At 41.9% G+C, this 15,387-nt stretch overlaps 1 long non-coding RNA gene across 1 annotated transcript; it reads left to right on the top strand.

The window, feature by feature from the left end:
* The first annotated feature begins 1,237 nt into the window (after window positions 1–1,237).
* On the top strand, window positions 1,238–6,244 carry LOC138667343 (uncharacterized). Its single transcript, XR_011318719.1, has 3 exons — window positions 1,238–1,353; window positions 3,502–3,609; window positions 5,777–6,244. It is a non-coding gene; the product is annotated as an uncharacterized lncRNA (long non-coding RNA).
* The last annotated feature ends 9,143 nt before the right edge of the window (window positions 6,245–15,387 follow it).

The raw sequence follows: 15,387 nt of genomic DNA on the forward strand, positions 1-15,387 counted from the left end.
GTTACCCTCTTCAGTGATGCACTGCAGGAGACATTATCTCCTGTCATCGTGTCACTGAGGGTCCTATAAATCAGAGACATCACCCGATGTCACTGTGCTATAGGGAGGTGAAATAGTTTTGGGAAACACTAGAACGTTGTTGGACTCCGGCGAAGACAGGTATTTTACGGTTTGTTATTTTAGTGTTTTTTACAGGTCCAGAACTATGGTAAGTATGGTGAAATGAAGAATATTAAAAAAAATTGTTGGAAAAAATGTGTGTGTCTGTTATTAATCCTTTACTATCATTGGATTACTAACGGATAGGTGTCTTATTGACGCCGCTCCGTTATTAACCCAGCTTAATGTCACCTTACTATAGCAAGGTGATATTAACCCATTATTACCCCATATCCCACCGCTACACGGGAATGGGAAGAGAGGGGCTAAGTGCCGGAATTGGCGCATCTGACAGAAGTGCCATTTCTGGGGCGGCTGCGTACTGGTGTTTGTAGCCGGGAGTGGGGGCCAATATCCATGGCCCCTCCCTTGGCTATGAATATCAGCCCGCAGCTGTCTGCGTAGCCTTTCTGGCTATAAAATATAGGGGGACCCCACGACAATTTTTTTAGGTGGGCCACCCTATTTTTATAGGCAGTAAAGGCTACGCAGACAGCTGTGGGCTGGTATTCATAGCAGGCTACAAATATTGGTCCACGGTCGTCGGCTTTCCCCCTCTGGCGCAGAAAATTGCGCGGGAGCCCACGCCGTTTTTTTTTGTGCATCTCTTTGTCAAACTTACAACATCGGTACTTGCTTCCCACCATGGGTTCATGATGTTTAGCTATCTATCTGTAACTTAAATTAGACCTTTTTGTATTACTTAGTTCACTATGATTTATGCATTATAGCTCTTTTATTATATCTATAAATATAGTAACATAACTCCACAGATTTTAGTATGAAACATTGTACATCTTATTGTTATTACACCACATTACTATTTTTTATATTTTGACTGGTACAATTGGTATAGCAGTTGCAGGTTGTGTATCGCCTCCAAACAACATGCGATCACTGCATCGAAGATGCTTATTGTCGAAGATCCTGCGCATACGTACTAGTATGACATTTTGACCTAACATAACAAGTACAGATTTTCGCCGTACAATGTAACAAACCCACTACGGCCATTGTGTTTAATGTGATCAACAGTCGTACATTATTTAAATTACTTTTTTCCTTGTCTTTTAGATAACGTCGGGGTCTAATCGACAACAGTAGCGAAATACACAATCCATCAAAGGTTGTGGGCATATGTTAAGACACAAACCATGCTTACAGCTTCCAATCACACCAAAATTGTGTAATAAGGTTAGTAAACTACTGAAGAAATACTGCTAGTGTGACGGCAACATTAGAGTCTTAGTTAATCACAGCTCATGACAATTTCGAATGCCGTATATACTCGAGTATAAGCCGACCCGAGTATAAGCCGACCCCCCTAATTTTGCCACCAAAAACTGGGAAAACTTATTGACTCGAGTATAAGCCTAGGGTGTAAAATGGAGCAGCTACCGGTGAATTTCAAAAATAAAAATAGATCATTATTTCCCCATAGCTGTGCCATATAGTGCTCTGCACCGTTCATATTGCCCCATATCTGTGCCCCATATATGCTCTGCACCGTTCATTTTTGCCCAATATCTGTGCCCCATACAGTGCTCTGCACCGTTCATATTGCCCCATAGATGCTGCACAGATGCCCCATAGTGCTCTGCACCGTTCATATTGCCCTATAGATGCTGCACAGATGCCCCATATAGTGCTCTGCAGCGTTCATTGTGCCCCATAGATGCTGCACAGATGCCCCATACAGTGCTCTGCAGCGTTCATTGTGCCCCATAGATGCCCCATATAGTGCTCTGCAGCGTTCATTGTGCCCCATAGATGCTGCACAGATGCCCCATACAGTGCTCTGCAGCGTTCATTGTGCCCCATAGATGCCCCATATAGTGCTCTGCAGCGTTCATTGTGCCCCATAGATGCTGCACAGATGCCCCATACAGTGCTCTGCAGCATTCATTGTGCCCCATAGATGCTGCACAGATGCCCCATACAGTGCTCTGCAGCGTTCATTGTGCCCCATAGATGCCCCATATATTGCTCTGCAGCGTTCATTGTGCCCCATAGATGCTGCACAGATGCCCCATATATTGCTCTGCAGCGTTCATTGTGCCCCATAGATGCTGCACAGATGCCCCATATAGTGCTCTGCAGCGTTCATTGTGCCCCATAGATGCTGCATAGATGCCCCATATAGTGCTCTGCAGCGTTCATTGTGCCCCATAGATGCTGCACAGATGCCCCATATAGTGCTCTGCAGCGTTCATTGTGCCCCATAGATGCTGCACATAAATCTGTGCCATGGCCGCTGCTGCTGCAATAAAAAAAAAACACATACTCACCTCTCTTGATTGCAGCTCCCAGCATCTCGTTCCGGCGACTCCCCGCTCTGACTGATCAGGCAGAGGGCGCCACGCACACTATATGCGTCATCGCGCCCTCTGACCTGAACAGTCACAGCGCAGACGCCGGGAAGATGGAGCGACGCCCGGCGGCTGGAACGTGGACAGGTAAATATAACATACTCACCTAGTCCCAGCGATCCTCGCGCTGTCCCTGCCGTCCCACGGTCTTCGGTGCTGCAGCCTCTTCCTGTCAGCGGTCACCGGCACCGCTGATTAGAGAAATGAATAGGCGGCTCCGCCCCTATGGGAGGTGGAGCCGCCTATTCATTTCTGTAATGAGCGGTCCCACGTGACCGCTGAAGAGGGGAAGAAGGCAGGGACAGCGCGAGGATCGCTGGGACTAGGTAAGTATGCCTCAGCGCCCTCACCCCCTCACCTGCCGACCCCACCGCTACCGTGACTCGAGTATAAGCCGAGAGGGGCACTTTCAGCCCAAATATTTGGGCTGAAAATCTCGGCTTATACTCGAGTATATACGGTATATGCCGGATTAATCACCATAAAGAGCAAGGGGAAGTACGGGATAAGTTTTTAATGCGTTTGTGTGAAGAATACATGATAGGGGAATAGAGATGGAGGTCTTGAGATTAATGGAGGTTGCGTGTATCAAATTACCGGGACAAGATCTATAATATAACACTGGGAACGTCACTCTGTCCCAAGCCTTTATAGACAGCGAAAGCGCCGGCGCAGTCACAGGCCGATGACCGGGAAGATGGCGGCGCACAGCGGTGGAATGGAGGACAGATGAATATAGTAAGTGCTGGGGGGCCAGAGCTGTTGGCGATACCGGCACCTGACCCCCACTGAGCACCGGTGTCCACGCCTGCTCATGCCCCCCAGCACTCGGCGCACAGCGACGATAGGTGCCAAGTTTTTTTGTTTTTTTTCTTTATAGCAGCAGCATACGGGGCATACACTATAGAGCATGTAATTTAAAAAAAAAAATCGTCAAGTACGGATAGGTTAATCTTTTGGATTTTCGTTTTAGATTTAATTTTGTATACCGTTGGATCATATAAGCTCTCCAAGGCAAAAGAAGTTGGTGGAGAAGAGTAGGTGTCCTAGAAACAAGTCTTGAGGAACACAGATGGACAAGGTGTGTAATTTTGTAGGTGGCGAGGGGGAATGAGAAAATGAATATTTGGTCTGTCAAGTAGTCCTTGTAGCATGGTAATGTCAACAAGATGCAGGCTGAAGGGTGAGTATAGGCTGACGGTGTTGACCTAAAAAATGTAAATATTAGCATTAGATTTTATCATAATTGAAGTTACGTTGCATTTGACATTCATGTGCAAGAATAATCAACAAACAAATTGGTAGTTGTGTGGAGTGTTGTGAGAGAGGTGTAATACACCATAGCAAATGTTTTTAGTGTGATTAGGAATATAGTTGTTGATTACTAATAAATGTAATCCTTAGAAATACAGGATTAATAAAAATTCTGCACCGACTACATAACTCTATACTTTATCTATGTATCTATCAGCTATCTCTCAATTATTTGTCATTACATTACTTATATCATTATCAACCTATCTGTTAACTATCTACAGTGGGGCAAAAAAGTATTTAGTCAGTCAGCAATAGTGCAAGTTCCACCACTTAAAAAGATGAGAGGCGCCTGTAATTTACATCATAGGTAGACCTCAACTATGGGAGACAAACTGAGAAAAAAAAATCCAGAAAATCACATTGTCTGTTTTTTTAACATTTTATTTGCATATTATGGTGGAAAATAAGTATTTGGTCAGAAACAAAATTTCATCTCAATACTTTGTAATATAACCTTTGTTGGCAATGACAGAGGTCAAACGTTTTCTGTAAGTCTTCACAAGGTTGCCACACACTGTTGTTGGTATGTTGGCCCATTCCTCCATGCAGATCTCCTCTAGAGCAGTGATGTTTTTGGCTTTTCGCTTGGCAACACGGACTTTCAACTCCCTCCAAAGGTTTTCTATAGGGTTGAGATCTGGAGACTGGCTAGGCCACTCCAGGACCTTGAAATGCTTCTTACGAAGCCACTCCTTCGTTGCCCTGGCGGTGTGCTTTGGATCATTGTCATGTTGAAAGACCCATCCACGTTTCATCTTCAATGCCCTTGCTGATGGAAGGAGGTTTGCACTCAAAATCTCATGATACATGGCCCCATTCATTCTTTCATGTACCTGGATCAGTCGTCCTGGCCCCTTTGCAGAGAAACAGCCCCAAAGCATGATGTTTCCACCACCATGCTTTACAGTAGGTATGGTGTTTGATGCATGCAACTCAGTATTCTTTTTCCTCCAAACACGACAAGTTGTGTTTCTACCAAACAGTTCCAGTTTGGTTTCATCAGACCATAGGACATTCTCCCAAAACTCCTCTAGATCATCCAAATGCTCTCTAGCAAACTTCAGACGGGCCCGGACATGTACTGGCTTAAGCAGTGGGACACGTCTGGCACTGCAGGATCTGAGTCCATGGTGGCGTAGTGTGTTACTTATGGTAGGCCTTGTTACATTGGTCCCAGCTCTCTGCAGTTCATTCACTAGGTCCCCCCGCGTGGTTCTGGGATTTTTGCTCACCGTTCTTGTGATCATTCTGACCCCACGGGGTGGGATTTTGCATGGAGCCCCAGATCGAGGGAGATTATCAGTGGTCTTGTATGTCTTCCATTTTCTAATTATTGCTCCCACTGTTGATTTCTTAACTCCAAGCTGGTTGGCTATTGCAGATTCAGTCTTCCCAGCCTGGTGCAGGGCTACAATTTTGTTTCTGGTGTCTTTTGACAGCTCTTTGGTCTTCACCATAGTGGAGTTTGGAGTCAGACTGTTTGAGGGTGTGCACAGGTGTCTTTTTATACTGATAACAAGTTTAAACAGGTGCCATTACTACAGGTAATGAGTGGAGGAAAGAGGAGACTCTTAAAGAAGAAGTTACAGGTCTGTGAGAGCCAGAAATCTTGATTGTTTGTTTCTGACCAAATACTTATTTTTCACCATAATCTGCAAAAAAAATGATAAAAAAACAGACAATGTGATTTTCTGGATTTTTTTTTCTCAGTTTGTCTCCCATAGTTGAGGTCTACCTATGATGTAAATTACAGACGCCTCTCATCTTTTTAAGTGGTGGAACTTGCACTATTGCTGACTGACTAAATACTTTTTTGCCCCACTGTATATATAAATCTATTTTGATGTAATCTTTAAATTTGTGATCGAGAAATGTGTTGTGTTTTATTTTGTATTAAATACTAATAATTTTTTTTTTTTTTTTAATTGAAGGACAAATGTGAAAGACACAATGCCAAACTGCATCGTTAATGAGTGCGGTAGTGGGACTGGTAGACAGGGTCAGAGCCGTGATATAATTTTACACCCATTTCCAAAGGATGTTAAGGCAATTACGCAATGGCTTCTCCAAACTGGTCAAGTGTTTTCCAATGTTGATCTATTATCACAGAATATATTGGATGGAAACAAGAACGACAAATATCGTTTATGTTCTAAACACTTCACATCTGATTGCTACATTCACAATGTTAGTGGACGAACATTGCGTCCAAATGCTCTACCATCCATCTTCCCTCCTTTAGAAGAGGTACAATTTGTTATTCAAGAAAATTTGACTATCGGAAAACGTAGTCGTAGAAAAAGGCAACGGCAAACAGCAGAAAGTAGCAGCTCTGTTTCAACTGATACCCGTAGTTTTAACATAGAATGTTCGGATGCATCAGAAAAACAGTCCTGTAGTATTGCCACACAGACAGACTTCACTCTGGAAAATTCTTCAGTATTCTTAAATCAAGTATTGGGATGTGAAGGAAATAATGGTGCTGAAGTAATAGCTGATGTAGAAACTTCTGGAAAGGGGGAAGAACAACCATTATTTTCCACGCCAAATTTTGAGACAGAGTTACAATCCCCAGTAAAGAAAAGACATCAGGTGGAAAATTCCAATGTAAAGAAATCATTGATGTTAGAAAAGCAATTTTTACAAGGGATAAGAACACTATCACCTCTATCTTATAGTGCTGACATTTCTAGTGATGAAAATCCGAAAAATACTATTAGAGAAGATTCAGAATATATTCCAGATTTGCCAAGTGCTGTAGAATCGGATCTATTTGGTTTTGCATCTCTAAGCTTTCAAGATCAATTACCGATCCAAGGTGAGGAGTGTGTTAAAACCGTAAATGAAACTGTGACTGAAAGGAAACTAATTGTTTTCGAATCCTGCTTAGATAATTTATTTAAAAAAGTGAAATGTCAAGAAGTTAACGGATGCAAACATATAATAGTAAGTGCCAGAAAAATAGTTGAGGGTAGTTACATGAAAGTTATTGGCACATGCCGACTGGGTCACCAAAGTCATATTTTTGAATCACAGCCAAAAATTGGAAATTTTGCAGCTGGAAACATATTGCTGGCTTCCGCCATTCTATTCAGTGGACTGAATTTTCAAAAAGTTCAGGAACTTTTAAACATTTTAGGAGTGTTGTCAATATGCGAAAAAACTTTCTACAGGTACCAAAGCAAATTTTTATTCCCTGCTATTGACATTGCTTGGAAAACACAACAAGAAAATGTTACAAAGGAAATAATTCAAAAAAACATCATAGTTTCCGGTGACGGAGAATGTGACAGTCCTGGTCACAGTGCTAAATACTGTGTCTATACCGTCATGGACACCATATCTGAGAAAATAATAGACTTTGGGGTAGTGCAACAAACTCAATGCACATCGTCTGTTGCTATGGAAAATTATGGCTTCAAAGTTTGTATGGATCGCCTACTCAATTCAGGATTTAAAATCAAAATTTTTGCTTCTGATAGACACGTCAGCATAAGAAGCAAAATGCGTAAAGACTATTCTCAAATCAATCATCAATTTGATGTGTGGCATTATGCTAAATCGGTAAAGAAAAAACTAAAAGCTGCAAGTCAATCTAAGCTAAGCAAGGAGATAATTCCTTGGATAGACAAAATTGCATTACATCTCTGGTGGTCCATTAAAACCTGTAATGACAATGTTGAGTTGTTACAGGAAAAATGGTTGTCGTGCCTGCAACACATAACAAACATACATGAGTGGGAAGGCTGCAACATGTACCACCAATGCAGTCATGGACCACTGGTAGAAGATGCGGAGGATGGTGAAATTCTGTGGCTAAAGAAAGAGACACCACCTTACATAAATATTAAGAACATTGTGACAAGCCGACAATTGTTGCAAGATTTGCCACACTTAGTGCACAATTGTCACACAGGATCTTTGGAAAATTTCCATAGCCTGGTTTTGAAATACCGACCCAAACGCATCCATTTTGGGATTGACTCAATGGAAGCACGGACAAAACTCGCTGCTCTAACACACAATTATAATGTTGGGAGACAAATTGCAACAGTAAAGGTTGCCAAAAAAATACTGAAGCTGTGGGCACCAAACGGACAAAAATTGTGTTTCCGAAAGGAAGAAGTAGATGGATTGTAAGTGATGTTTTTGATAAAGTATCGGTGGAATATTTAGAGGAACTCTCTGTAAATGTTCTAAGAATTGCAAAAGGAGAGATATCTTCTCCATGGATCTCCAGAACTCCTTGTATGCCCCCCAATGTCAGCAACAAAGAGCGTCCAAAAAAAGAAGATTTAAAAAAAAAAAAGAATTTTCCGATTTAAAAATATTTAGATTAGCCAAAATTTATGCTAACAAAACAAAATTGACATGAAAAAACACTAAACAAGTAGTAAAATAATAAATGTTAACATTTTTTGAAGATAACTATTACAAAGACTGATTTATAGTGAACATGTGTAAACTACATGAATAGTGTTTTTATTATTCCACCAAAAAGTTACCGTTATATTACAAGTGAAGATGTCAACCACAAACAACATTTTATTATTTAATTCCACCTGCATTAGGGGTTTATCTATTGAATTTGGCTAAGGATGTACATAAGCCAACGTTATTACCTGAAAAATGCAAAAAACAAATTTTTATGTTATACTCACCAATGGGCGTTCCAGCAGTGGAACTGTACAATGTGCGTTTTGTTATGCTCTGTTTCCTCCAAACAAAATAGGATGACATCCTCTTCTTGTCTTGCTGTGACGGCTAGGGCCCTGGCGTACTTTGTGTGCCGTATTGAGGGCAGAGCAAATTAATGCAGTGCGCATGCGCTGTGCGCCTCTTACCTTTCACGTCTCCTGGGCGCATCATTAATTTATAATAAGCTTTCGAGTTTGTTCAAAGTACGCCAGCACCAGAACCACAGCTGAAACACAAGAAGAGGACAATACACTATTAAAGGGAACCTGTCACCCAAAATAATCGTGGGTGAGGTAAGCCCACCGGCATCAGGGGCTTATGTACAGCATTCTATAATGCAGTAGATAAGCCCCCGATGTAACCTTAGAGAAAAAGACAATACATTAAACTGAACCAAAAGGACGTAACCGATGTTGGTACGGTCAGGTGCCTCCCATCTTCCTCCGGTGACGTCCTTTTATGGTGTTCATGGTGTGGCTCTGGTGCAGGAGTACTTTGTGAACACTGTTGAGGGCATAGCAAAGTACTGCAGTACGCAGGCACTGGGAAATGTCAGAGAGGCCCGGCGCCTGTGCACGGCAGTACTTTGCTCTGACCTCAACAGGGTAGACAAAGTACACCTGCGCCGGATCTGTAGCTTGAATACAAGAAGAGGACGTAATCTGATGAAGATGTGAGGCGCCCGCCCTGGACCAACAGCGGGAACGCCCATTGGGTGGTTTTAATCTAACTTATTTTTATCCTCTATAAGGTAACATTGGGGGCTTATGTACTGCATTACAGAATGCATTACAGAATGCTGTACATAAGCCCCTGATGCCGGTGGGCTTACCTCACCTGCCAATTTCGTGTTGATAGGTTCAATTTCAGGAAGTTTAATGGTAAAATCACATGTGTATAATTTATTTGATTTTAGTGTTTAAAATATCATATGTTCTAAATTGTATAAAATTTACTTTGATTTGTATGATCATATTAATTTGTTTAATAAAAACAAGGCTTAAATATCTGTAATTTTTTACTATGAATAAATCACCAAAAAACTTTTGTATTTAATTTTTTTTTTAAAAATTACAAGGGAGTATATCTTAAAACTATAAAAATTGTAAAGTGTAAAAGCAGGTCAATTACATTAAAGGGAATACTAAAACACAATATAGTAATGTAACTTAAAGGATCAATTCAAATTAAACGATATCGCTAGCGATCCGTGACGTTGCAGCGTCCTGGATAGCGATATCGTTGTGTTTGACACGCAGCAACGATCTGAATCCTGCTGTGCCATCGTTGGTCGGAGCTAGAAGCCCAGAACTTTATTTCGTTGCTGGATCACCCGCTGACAGCGCTGAATCTGCATGTGTGACGTCGATGCAGCGAGGTCTTCGCTGGTAACCAGGGTAAACATCGGGTTACTAAGCGCAGGGCCGCGCTTAGTGACACGATGTTTACCCTGGTTACCGGCATCGTTGTTCGGTGTAGAGGCGTCTGTGTGACAGCTCTCCAGCGACCAAACAGCGACGCTGCAGCGATCCGGATCGTTGTCTGGATCGCTGCAGCGTTGTTTAGTGTGACGGTACCTTTAGTCAACGGCATAATGGGGTTATCTACTGCATTCTGTTAGGCTGTAGATAAGCCAACGATATGTTGACAAACAGAGGTTATATAATACTGAATCATTTTTGGTCACGATGTGTTGCATTCCGATGTTGGTCTCGTTCAAATGCATCACATTTTGATATGATGACATCCTATTCTTGTTTTCCTTCTGAGTCTCGGGTGCAAACTTATTTTATTTGTCCTGTTGAGGTCGGAGCAAATAACAACACTGCGCAGTTGATGTGACCCTCTATTAACCAACCTTTAACTAAGCCTGCACAGGAGCCTTGAAATTTGAAAAAGAATAGGCCGCCATAGTATCAAATTGCCAGTCGCTGGACACGTTCTGCAACGACAATCGTACAGTGCTGCATCGTGATCGTCCCTTTGTGACTATACTCTAAAATGTATTTGTTATCCTTCATGACACATTGGGTATTATAGAATATGCATGTCCACGTAGTTTATAGACCATTTTCAAAGTATATTGCACAGACACGTAGTATACTACCCATGAACATTGTATATTGGCCAGCCACGTAGTGTTTTGTCCAGTCACCTATTACATTGATTCCTTTAAACCGATAATTATTCTGGTTAATTTCACAATGATGCGCCGGGAACAGAAGATGGTAAGAGGCAGTTGCGGCTTGGTGGACTACGGAGGGTGAGACTAGCAGTTTTTAATTATTATTATTGCAAACATTACTTCTTTTACTATTGATGCCGCATAGGCAGCATCAATATTAAAAATTGGGGGATGCACTGGGTAAATAGCGGCGTTAACAGAGTGCATTACCCACTCCAAAAGGCGGTCCCTTGACGCCTGCAGTGTTAGCGGTTGCAGGAGTGGAGTAAGCGGGCGACAGACAGTGACTGTGGGTATTAATGAGCTGGCATTTTCTTCAGGACTATGACCATCGCTGATTGGTCGTGGCTATTTTGCCACAACCAATCTGCAAATTTTATTTCCATGATAGACAGAGGCCGCGTCAAATGAATAACTGTCAGAGACAGATAGAGCGACGGAAGTGACTAAGGCTATTTGATTGTTCATAGAATACTCTGTTGTTATTGTTGGAATGTAAGGCATATTTTACAGAACAGCATTGCTCAGAGAACAACACTATTAGCTAGTTTGTAGGTATAACTATTTTTCATGTGTGATTTCTAAAGATATTAATTAGGCCTTACACTGTCATTAAAAAGTGTCGTATGTTTGATCAATTTCACATTTACAATACTGTGATGGGTAACACACCTGAACACACATGCACACTCATCTTTATCTGTATGACAGGTCTTACGTTGTCCACCGATGATTAGCAGCAGTCCCATGAAGAGTACACACCAAATTAATGTGATATGATTGACCACGTAAAGACCAAAGACTTTCAGCACATGCAAAGTATAATAAAGTTTTCCATGATCAATATATATATATATATATATATATCTAAATATATATATATATATATCTAAATATATATATATATATATATTTATATATATATATATATATATATTAATATATATTTATTTATAGATTATATATTGATATGTAAGATCACTAGTTCTACACCACCATTAAATGTTGTTTGTAGTGATGTTTCATTCCTTACGGGAACAGTGATATCACGCTTGGAGTCAATGGCTATTACCTCTGTCAGGTAAGGAACTGGCATTATACATATATCAATCAAGGCCTGAAGGGTCAGCTTAGGAAACAGATTCATTGGATCTTCCTTAGACTTGATATATCATGGTCTTGTTGACAAGTCAGTCATTCAGACAGAGGAGTAGAGGTGAAAGGAGAGTAGAAGGACGTCTGGAACTGACATAGGGGCCGAGCATACACGAGGGGGATGATACCCCTGTAAAGAGAGGTAATTAGAAATACTTGAATAGTCAAGGACCTTTGATGGAAGGTCCACAGAGGAGGTAGAGGCTCATCTGGGGAACACGGGAAGTAGGGAGGAAGTGTAAAAGTACCTCAAATTTTTGTTTTAGTTCTAAAGGACACTAAACAGAACCGTTGGCCCTCGGACTCTATGTCAATTGCCTGCATGTAGTATAAGATGGAGACAGTAATATTTGAGTCAAGGTCATGAACCAGACACTAAAAACAGAAACAGGCTAGCACTCCCTATTGTACTAACTTATGTCTTAGGACAATAGAGACAGTGTTCTTTCTATTAAAGTTAAAGAAGCAGGGACCTAAACAACAAAATAGCGCAAGTATTAATGAATTACGCACCTCACATGGGAGAGTGAGCTGCTAATGTCTACTGTTGTGAATTCTGTGGCTGAATTCACTCCTGTGGTCACAAGTGGTACTGCAGCTTCTGAGCTTCCTTCCTCAGGTGTTCTGGTGAGCTCATTAGCTGCTTTGTTACTTAACTCCACCTGATGCTGCTATCCTTGCTCCTAGTCAATGTTCCAGTGTTGGATCTGAGCTTCTCCTGATTGTTCCTGTGACCTGCTGCTCTGTATAGCTAAGTGCTTTTTTGCTATTTTTTTGCCTTTTTTCTGTCCAGCTTGTCTTTTGTTTTGCTGGAAGCTCTGAGACGCAAAGGGTGTACCGCCGTGCCGTTAGTCCGGCACGGTGGGTCTTTTTTGCCCCCTTTGCGTGGTTTTTGCTTTAGGGTTTTTTGTAGACTGCAAAGTTCGCTTTACTGTCCTCGCTCTGTCTAAGATTATCGGGCCCCACTTTGCTGAATCTATTTCATCCCTACGTTTTGTCTTTTCATCTTACTCACAGTCATTATATGTGGGGGGCTGCCTTTTCCTTTGGGGTATTTCTCTGGGGGCAAGTCAGGCCTATTTTTCTATCTTCAGGCTAGCTAGTTTCTTAGGCTGTGCCGAGTTGCATAGGTAGTGGTTAGGCGCAATCCACAGCCACTTTTAGTTGTGTTTAGGATAGGATCAGGTGTGCAGTCTACAGAGTTTCCATGTCTCAGAGCTCGTTCTTTTTTTTTTGGGTATTTGTCAGATCACTGTGTGCGCTCTGATCGCTAGGCACACTGTGTCTCTGGATTGCCTTCATAACACCTTTCATTAGCAGACATAACAGTACTAGGAGCCAATTAATGATTCTCAATAGAGGGAAAGAAAAAGTTCTGACATCATTTTTTTTTTTTTTTCTCTGCTCTGTGTTCACTTTTTTTTTTTTTCCCCTAGACATTTGGGTGTTTCTGGACACAGGTGTGGACATGGATTTTCAGGGTCTGTGCTCTTCAATGGATAATCTCGTTATAAATGTACAAAAGATTCAAGATACTATTGATCAGAAATCTATGTTAGAACCAAGAATTCCTATTCCTGATTTGTTTTTTGGAGATAGAACTAAGTTTCTAAGTTTCAAAAATAATTGTAAGCTATTTCTGGCCTTGAAACCTCATTCTTCTGGTAATCCTATTCAACAGGTTTTGATTATTATTTCTTTTTTGCGCGGCGACCCTCAAGACTGGGCATTTTCTCTTGCGCCAGGAGACCCTGCATTGAGTAGTGTCGATGCGTTTTTCCTGGCACTCGGATTACTGTACGATGAGCCTAATTCAGTGGATCAGGCTGAGAAAAATTTGCTGGCTTTGTGCCAGGGTCAGGATGATATAGAAGTATATTGTCAGAAATTTAGGAAATGGTCAGTACTCACTCAGTAGAATGAATCTGCGCTGGCAGCTTTGTTCAGAAAGGGTCTCTCTGAGGCTCTTAAGGATGTCATGGTGGGATTTCCTATGCCTGCTGGTTTGAATGAGTCTTTGTCTTTAGCCATTCAGATCGGTCGACGCTTGCGCGAGCGTAAATCTGTGCACCATTTGGCGGTATTGCCTGAGGTTAAACCTGAGCCTATGCAGTGCGATAGGACTATGACCAGAGTGGAACGGCAGGAATACAGACGTCTGAATGGGCTATGTTTCTACTGTGGTGATTCCACTCATGCTATTTCTGATTGTCCTAAGCGCACTAAGCGGTCCGCTAGGTCTGCCGTCATTGGTACTGTACAGTCCAAATTCCTTCTGTCCATTACCTTGATATGCTCTTTGTCGTCGTTTTCTGTCATGGCGTTTGTGGATTCAGGCGCTGCCCTGAATCTGATGGATTTGGATTATGCTAAACGTTGTGGGTTTTTCTTGGAGCCTTTGCGGTGTCCTATTCCATTGAGAGGAATTGATGCTACACCTTTGGCCAAGAATAAACCTCAGTACTGGGCCCAGCTGACCATGTGCATGGCTCCTGCACATCAGGAAGTTATTCGCTTTCTGGTGTTGCATAATGTGCATGATGTGGTCGTGTTGGGGTTGCCATGGCTACAAACCCATAATCCAGTATTGGATTGGAATTCCATGTCGGTATCCAGCTGGGGTTGTCAGGGGGTACATGGTGATGTTCCATTTTTGTCGATTTCGTCATCCACCCCTTCTGAGGTCCCAGAGTTCTTGTCTGATTATCAGGATGTATTTGAAGAGCCCAAGTCCGATGCCCTACCTCCGCATAGGGATTGTGATTGTGCTATCAATTTGATTCCTGGTAGTAAATTCCCTAAAGGTCGATTATTTAATTTATCCGTGCCCGAACACGCCGCTATGCGCAGTTATGTGAAGGAATCCCTAGAGAAGGGACATATTCGCCCATCGTCATCACCACTGGGAGCAGGGTTCTTCTTTGTAGCCAAGAAGGATGGATCGCTGAGACCGTGTATTGATTACCGCCTTCTTAATAAGATCACTGTTAAATTTCAGTATCCCTTGCCATTGTTATCTGACTTGTTTGCTCGGATTAAGGGGGCTAGTTGGTTCACTAAGATAGATCTTCGTGGTGCGTATAATCTGGTGAGAATCAGGCAAGGAGATGAATGGAAAACTGCATTCAATACGCCCGAGGGTCATTTTGAGTATCTAGTGATGCCGTTCGGACTTGCCAATGCTCCATCAGTGTTTCAATCCTTTATGCATGACATCTTCCGTGAGTACCTGGATAAATTCCTGATTGTTTACTTGGATGACATTTTGATCTTCTCAGATGATTGGGAGTCTCATGTGAAGCAGGTCAGAATGGTTTTTCAGGTCCTGCGTGCTAACTCTTTGTTTGTGAAGGGATCAAAGTGTCTCTTCGGTGTGCAGAAAGTTTCATTTTTGGGATTCATCTTTTCCCCTTCTACTATCGAGATGGATCCAGTTAAGGTCCAAGCCATCCAGGATTGGATTCAGCCGACATCTCTGAAAAGTCTGCAAAAGTTCCTGGGCTT

Source organism: Ranitomeya imitator, chromosome 2, assembly GCF_032444005.1.
Source record: "Ranitomeya imitator isolate aRanImi1 chromosome 2, aRanImi1.pri, whole genome shotgun sequence".
Classification (NCBI taxonomy): domain Eukaryota; kingdom Metazoa; phylum Chordata; class Amphibia; order Anura; family Dendrobatidae; genus Ranitomeya; species Ranitomeya imitator.